An 8327-nucleotide genomic window follows, 5' to 3' on the forward strand; every position below is an offset into this window, starting at 1 on the left:
GGTTTTTTTTCCGACCGCGCGCTCTAACACTATTGCGTTAAAACATCTAGAAGTCCTAGTTACGGCTACGGCGCTAGCTTTACTTTGACCAGGCTGCACGCCACGCCCATGCGCAGAACCACGGACTAGGCAGTTGGTATCGCTCTTACGTACCGATGGTGCTAGAGGCGGCGGTGGTTAATTTAATTATTTCTTGGTTCACGCGACACATAGCATTGATCATGTCTTCTCAACTTTGTCGCTGGGTCTGCTCGCACAATCACTTCGATCCTGAGTGAGTGAGTGAGAACTTTATTGTAGTAAAAGTGGAAGAAGCTGAACGCGACCGGTGGTCCCGCTAGCTCAGCCAGGTGGCTCCACCCAGGAAGGTTCCAGAAGCTGGAGCCTCTCGGCGATGTCCCGGGCCCTCTGGACTGCCAGGAGTTGGTTCTTGAGTTCCATACCGCGCATGGCAGCCTCCCAGGAGGGTTTGTCTGATAATCCTGACCTCGAATTAAAGGGGCACAGCCACAGCATATGTTCGAAATTGTAGTGCTCGTGATTACAGTGCTGACAGTGAGGTGAAAAGTCTGGATTGATTCTGTTTAGCATGGCTGGTGTGATGTACGTTTTTGTCTGTAGTTGTCTAGTGTGACCGCTTGCTCTTTATTCAATTTAGGGTGTGGAGGGGGAAAGAGCCTTCGCCCTAGTTTGTGTGCTGAGGGGATCTCGTGGAAAGATATTAATGGATCCTTGAAGTCCATGCATCTCCGTTCCCGTCCCGTCTGAGATGGCCGGTCACCGCCGCGGGTAGCTAGTTCACGCGCTAGCTGGTGAGCCCTCTCGTTAGGGTTGCCGGTTGGGGAGGATGAGATGTCACCCATGTGGGCTGGGAACCATATGATGTGCGTTAGGGGATCTTCCCCTTCGTTAGCCTCAGCAATCGTCTTATTAACAATGCTTGCGGCTGCGGCGGAGACGAAGCCGGATGAAAATGACCTGATGGCAGTTCGTGAGTCTGAAAAGATGGTGACGTCCCTTCTTCCTTCTTGCAGAGCTACCGCGATAGCCAGTTCCTCGGCTTCATGAGTGAAGCCGGTGAGCACCGTGGCCGCGTTAACTAGTGATCCCTTGGCATTGACGACTGTGACGACATAGCCGTCCTTCTTCCAGTATTGGCTGCATCAACAAAGAGGGCGGTTGAGCTGAAATCGATCTTCCCCAGGATGGCCCCGGCCTTTGCTTTTCTTCGCCCTTCATTGTGTACGGGATGGATGTTCCTGGGGACCGGGTCGACGCATATGGCCCCTCTTATCACCGAGGAGATCTTGTCTTTCTCGGGGGGCATGAACGGGGGTTGCAGCCCTGCCTCCAGGAGGATCCTGGTGCCTGCTTTTGTGAGGGACAATCGGCAAATTTGAGCTGTTCGTTGAGCTTCAAAGAGATCCGTTGCTGTGTTGTGCAGTCCGAGCTGCAATAGCCGCTCCGTGTTGGTGCTTTTTGGAAGACTAAGAACCCGTTTAACCCCTGTCCTGATAATGGCATCAATTTTATTGAGCTCCATCTTCTTCAATTTCAAGAAAGGAGCAGCGTAGATAATGTGGCTGATGAGGAACGCATGGAAGGCTTTCATGAGATTGTCCTCTTTAAGCCGTTTCCTCTTGTTGCCAACTCAGGAGATGACCCCGGTGAAGCTGTGAGTACTCTTCTCGATACGTCTGAGAGAATCAGTGTTGTTATTGCTGTACTTTCCAATTGTCGTGCCAAGAACCTTGATTGAGTCACAGATGGGGATTGTTTTTCCGCTTTTGGACAGCAGGCAAATAGACGCCCCGTCGATCTCCGGCGCCCGTCTCGGGAAACGCTTGTGGAGGAGGAGTTCAGACTTGCTAGGCGACGGCTGTAGCCCCGTGCTAGCCAGAAAGTATTCGTGACGTCGAGTGCCCGTTGTAGGTTTCCCTCCAGCTTGCCAAGAGGGCCCTCCGCCGTGCCTTCTGAGCGCCATCACATATCGGTAGCCTATCCTAGTTTTACGCGACCGTCTACCCGGCCTGCATCGCCCGGATATGGTATCCTCTATGTCCGAGCCACCCTCAGACAGCCCTCGCGGAACTTTCAGACGTGCAGGCGTGGTTTACCGACAAAAACAACGCCGCGGTACACTTTGCTTATCACTTTGTTAAATTTTAAATTTATACGGGCTTAAAGGTCGCTTTGTTGATTTTACAAATGTTCCGAATTAATACACTATGGTTTGGCGTTGGGCTAGCTGGTGCAGCGCAAGGCACGAGGACTACAAGGAAAAGGCTGTACGCGTCTTGGTTTGTCGTGTTCGTTCCTTGCGCTGTGAAACATCGACTTCCGATTTAACAAATAATTCGACCGTCCTCATTACTTCGTTAAATACAGTTTCAGCCGTACTACATTTTTGTGGTTAATTACTTTTTACCCGCTTTGGAACACTGGAATTTTAAGGCGAGACCCATAAATGGCTCATAGAGCAGGAAAAGTGACCTTCGGCAGCGTCGGCGTCAAAAAAAAAAAAGGTGGAAAAAGTCATCATGTGATGACGCAATAATTACGTCACACGTCGACAGATTTTGTGACCTACTTATTGCACCATCGTGAAGTCACTACGACGGCACATAACGTGGTCAGGTCATCGTGAGGTTACTATGACTTCACGTAACGTGACGTCATCACATGAAGTAGCTGCTCGTTCGAACGCCTCCTCTATTTTAAAGCAGTGTTTCGTGACACGTGGGATGATCTCGGAGCCAGATGTGTTGACTGCCCTTCGTCATTGTCTTCTACATCCCCGATGCGCCACTCGTACAGTGTAAGAAATGTACAAACGGGTCCACTGTTAAAGGGAACACTTGCGTGCAGGGCGTGTTTGGATTTCGCTCTCTTGCAAAAACATAGCGGCTCAGATTTGCATAAAACTACTGGTGGTTGACAGTTCTGCCTTTTTTTGACAGACTCGTGCAGTGCATGAACAGTGTTTCCCTGTTCACTTGCTGTTAGAGGGCCACCAAAATGAAAGATGCTCATTGGAGCGTTCCCTTTAACAGTGGACCGTACTGTACACTTATGTCTACTGTGTAGTGTTTGTGGCGCCTGAGGAATCGCTCTCCGAAAAAAAATTACAGCATATCCACGGGTGAATGATGATGAGTGGGCGAAGCTGCGGATGTTCATCGGTAAACCGTGAATCTTCTGTGAATTCTGCCCAGTACATCATCACCGACGTGAGATCGGGCGCGTTTATACTAAAGGTTCGATGAGAGTTATGACGACTTGCAGCTCACTTTAATTTTACATGTACTCTGTGAATTTTCATTGCTTAATCACGCACAGGAGAAATCGCACACACGCACTACCTTGGAGGTCAAAATCCAGTGCCTATATATACGGGGTGGTCAGTGAACGGTTGTGCAGCGCGAGCGGTCGGTTTTTTCAATCAAGACGCTGCCGCGACGCTGCCTCGCGACGCTGCCTGCGTCGGCGCCGCTGTGCCGCGAGGCAAGATAGGGGGGGGGGACCGTAGGAGAGGAGAAAGAGGGGGAAGCGTAGGAGAGGAGAGGGCGATAGATATCACGTACTGTCATTGTCATTGTCTTAAAGGGCCCCTCACCAGGTTTGACAATTTTGAGCTAACGAGCGCAATACATACAGTGGGCGTTCACGATCACGTCTGCCAAAATTTGCATCGCTACGCGCCGCGGAAAGGGGTCAAAGTTCAAGGTGAACGCTGCTTGCCCTTCCTCTCGCGGGCGCGCGCTTTAGAGAATGAGGGGATGACGTACACGATAAAATGGCCTTACGTAGATGGTAGTGCTGTGACGTCGCTCCTCGACGTAGACGACTGGGCTCTGACGTCGCCAACAGTAGCACGTGACATTGCGATAATTATTTGACACTTGTGTAGTTTGTGTAATTTGTTGCTTGAATAGATTAATAAAACTTGAGAGAAATATAGAGACACACAAAGGGAATGTGTGCGTCTTTTTCATTTTTTTTTCGTGAATTGCAGCGACATGCGGGGCTAATGTGCCTCCCTTTCCCGTGCGTTCTTGTCCCGGCGGTTAGCCCATCGAGCAGACGCCAGCCCTGGAAACGAAATTAATGTTCTGGCGCGTTCGAGCACTCATTATGCTCATTTATTCTACCGCGTCCAAGTAAACGTTAACGCTGCACTGGCTCATGATACCGCCACTCTCGTGCCCGTACAAATGTATCAACTTTCATGCCCGTCCCGCAGAAACAGGCAGTAGCCGCAGTACACCACAGAGAACGCCGACAAAACGCACACGGCCGCTACATAAAAAAAGGTAGCGACCGTGCAACGCCGCTCGCGTGCTCGGGCTAGCTCGGGCACGTCATGCGCACGTGACCATGCATGCGCATGACGTGTTCATGCGTATGTGTCAAGTGAGGAGGGTAGGGAAGGGATTTGGCTTGCTAAGGCTACACGGGGTGAGTGGCAAGGGTTTGAATCTCGCCTCCTCGCGTCATGGTTTCGCGCCGCTACAAATTATTGTTTTTCTCAGCTCGTAGTGAACCGATTTGAAAAATTATTGCGGCATACTGCTCTTCATTCGGCACACAACAACTTCTAGCGTCTAACTAAAATTTGCTATGGGCCTGGTGAGGGGCCCTTTAAGGGAGCCTTCATGTGTGCACGCCCCCTCCATTTTTAAGACTGGTTATGGGAGAGGGGAATGGGAAGTGGAGTGGGGTATGGGAGAGGGGTAGTGGAGAGGGGTGAGTGAGAGGGGGAGGGGAGAGGGAAAGGGGGAGGGGTAGAGGACATGGGGAATGGTGAGGGGGAGTACAGAGGGGGTGTGTGGAGAGGGTATGCGCATGCGCAGCAAGGGTGGTCACGCCGCACACCACCACCACCACCACCACCGGACAGATACTGCCGTTTGCTGCCGGCTGCCGGGAGATACGCCGGACAACGGAGACGTGACAAGGTTAGACTAAAAGGAGCTACGCCCCTAAAACGGACACAGCACACGCCGTTGTGCAACAAACACGGGGACATTTACTAACAGCTTTTAACGTGATAGCGTTAAAGAACTCGTTTCGCAGAAATTATGGCGTCGGTGTCGGCGGTGGCGGCGTCGTTGGTTCGTCATTGTCCGGCATGAATCGGTACTGCCCTTGAGCGAGAATTCGAGATAGATGCAATTAAATAAATAAGGAATCTTCGGTCCGAGTGAGAGTAAAACCCAGGCCTCCTGCGTGGCGCCGTGGTAAGCAGGTATTCTACCACGGAGCCACGACAGTGCTTGAAGCTGCTTCGAAAAAAAAAACGCTATAAATTTTCATGTATATGGAGGAGTGTCCCTAATGCATGTAATATTGCATGGCAGAATCGCAGAATCGCATCAGACGTCAAAACACGCGAAATGCACAATGAGGGGTGGTTGATAGCCACCCACCCATTACAAAGCGTGCAGCTGCGCAGACGCGCGTGACACTATACTAACGCGTAGTAGATGCTTCGCCACTTCAATGTCAATGTTACGCGCACAAATGTTCCTCTACCTTCCGGCACGGGTGAAGGCGATGCGAACGCGGCCCGACTACGTGATCGCTTTCTACACTGGAAGGCGAAGCTGATGCCTTCTCCAAGTTTTACATAACGGCGAGCTCGCCAGCCTAATCTAATAGGGACCAGTAACGTGCCAAATAACCCATTATAACTCTAACCCATTATAACTCTAATAAAGCACACACAAACAACACGACACATGCAATGTACCGCGAAGGTGGTGTCGACGACGTTCGACACACCCCGGGAGTCCGTGTGCCCGAGCAGCGTAATCGAATCCACGGACGCCCCGCGAGAGACGACCACCGATGACGGCCGCGTCAAACACCAAAAGCAGTGCTGACAGATTGCCCACAAGAGTAGTCAGTAACGTGAACCTCCTAAAGTCAGTAAATTCTGCAAAAGCGTAGTTTTTGGGGCACCCCCAAAAAGGTCAGTTATGAGGCACCCCAAAAGGGGCGTTTTTCGCTTGCATGGTGTGCACTATCAACGTTCTCCACACACCGGAGCCAGACAACACATACAAAATATCTTACTTTGATTTTAAAGTTCTCCTCGCCCAACATCTTCAAGCCAGCCCCACCGAAATGGGCATTGTTACGACAAGTCAGCACAGTTCACTGGGTTGATCGCAGGAATCGCTGTCAGAGTCTCTGGACGACAATTCACTCATCGTTGTCTACGTGAACCACGTGCGACTGACGGCGAACCGACAGCCGTTGCTAGTATATCGCGAGTCGCAGTCTTCCCGTGACGTCAGACTTGTGTTGACACGTCACTGCGAAGCCGCCCCATCGATACTGAAACTGAAATTGCCGTCTTAAGGCAGCGGTAATAAAAAATATATTTAATGCATTCCTAAGCACTATGACACTCTTTTTGAGGTTCTCGACACCCGTGTTTATATTTAGAGCAACAACCTGAAAATATTCAAAATTCGTACCAGTAGTACTCTTTTAACGGAACCACGCGAGATTAGTGATTACCCTTCTCCCAAACTGTGGTTTTTTTTGTACTCAAGTTCCTCGCCAAGCAGCTTCGCGTTTTCCCTATCCTCCGCCAGAGCGCCGTGTGACCGTACTAGGGCTCTGGCTGTTTTGACTGATGAGAATTCCTGTTACCCTAATGGCCGCCCATAGAATAACTCTATTACCAATGACAGTCTCCGTAGAAATTTATCACCGATAAGAAGTACTGTATATGTTTTCCTTAAGGAGTATATATATTCGCTAACTCTATGACCCATGGCTTTGCGGCACTACCTACCTTCCGCTTCGTGAAATTCTGAAGCGCACTCTACCGTGTCCTCCGAGATTAAAAACAGACAAAAAGTCCACGATTTCACACGCTTCAAATCTCGGAGACCATGCATCTCCAATCCGATGTTCTCCCATCTCCCAATGTAGAGCAACTTTTGAAAGCCCATTCTAGGGACCCTTAGTTGCAAAGGCGATAAGTACCCCGAGACTACTTGATAAAGAATCAGTAGATTTGCTTTTTATCTTGGAATCAGTAAATCACGAAGAAAATTGATAGATCTACTGAAAAATCAATAGGTATGGCAACACTGCCAAAAGAGAGTCATTTCTGTTCCCTGTACTACACATGTACGCCCGTCTAACCTCGCCGATAGGGCGACGCCACCGCGAGAGCGGCGCCATCCTTCGCAAGGTGGCGAATATGCCAACTAAACCAACTCGCCGGACGCGCGGACGCCATGACGCGAAAACGACCTTGCAGGGGGTGATAGCATCCCCGCATGTTGTCTCGTTACCAAGAACCCCATGCAACCAAGTAAAGCAATTCAGGCTTTCTCACTTCACATATAAAGGGAGGCTAGCACAAGTAGATAGCATAGACCTGGCCCAACATGAAATTCATTCAGAGCACTAACAGCCGCTGATCACTGGTGTCCTGCTGTATATACGACATCAAAGGGACGCTAAGAGGAAAATGATTTTTCTCATATTAGTAAAGTGCTCTTTTACGATACCAAAAACACCGCACTTCCTGCAAGGAGACGCTTAGTATGCGAGAAAACGCGCAAAAACAAAATGTGGGTGGCGACGCCACCTCAAAGTTTCCGCACCACTCGCCGTGAAGTCACATGATTTGACGACCCCTACTAGGGACTACGTCGTTTCTAATCGGTAATAATGAAGAACATTGTCCTGTGAAGGGCCATAGACTTAACATACCAAGTGTGGGGTAATTTTGTTGGGTTAATAGCGCAGATACGATAACTACACTTTGCAATCCGTGACGTCACGCGGGGAGATTTCGGCGCAAAATTTAAAAATTAAACTTTAAACTTTATGTTCTCCTCTATTATTAAACCTATGATGGCGAAATTAACGACATTAGAGTTCTCGGAGCACAATTTGTCGATCAAAACCGATTCATTGTTTCTCTTTAGAGTCCCTTTAAGACCGTGCAGTCCCGCGGGCAATGAGTGAACTATAGGCAAAACTTACCGTTATAAATAGGCCCGCAAGTCGCCGAGAAAAAAAAAACGCAGACGAGATTAGGATAGCTACCAACAAAGTAGTTAGTAAATGCAATGTAAGAACAAATCTCGAGGCGACCCTAATCCATGACTTAGGCGTCTGGTAGTGGCGCTGGTGCGCCGGCGCTCCGGTGCCCTGATGTATTCCTCATGTTAACTGTGTTTCGTCGCACTGCCGAAGCGCATATCGGAGGCCACGCAGATAGAAACGCGTGGATGAGATCTCCTCCACCAGGTGCCGCAACGAACCCAGCTACTCGCACGTCTGCTCTTTCAGTG

This window comes from Rhipicephalus sanguineus, chromosome 9, assembly GCF_013339695.2.
Source record: "Rhipicephalus sanguineus isolate Rsan-2018 chromosome 9, BIME_Rsan_1.4, whole genome shotgun sequence".
Lineage (NCBI taxonomy): Eukaryota > Metazoa > Arthropoda > Arachnida > Ixodida > Ixodidae > Rhipicephalus > Rhipicephalus sanguineus.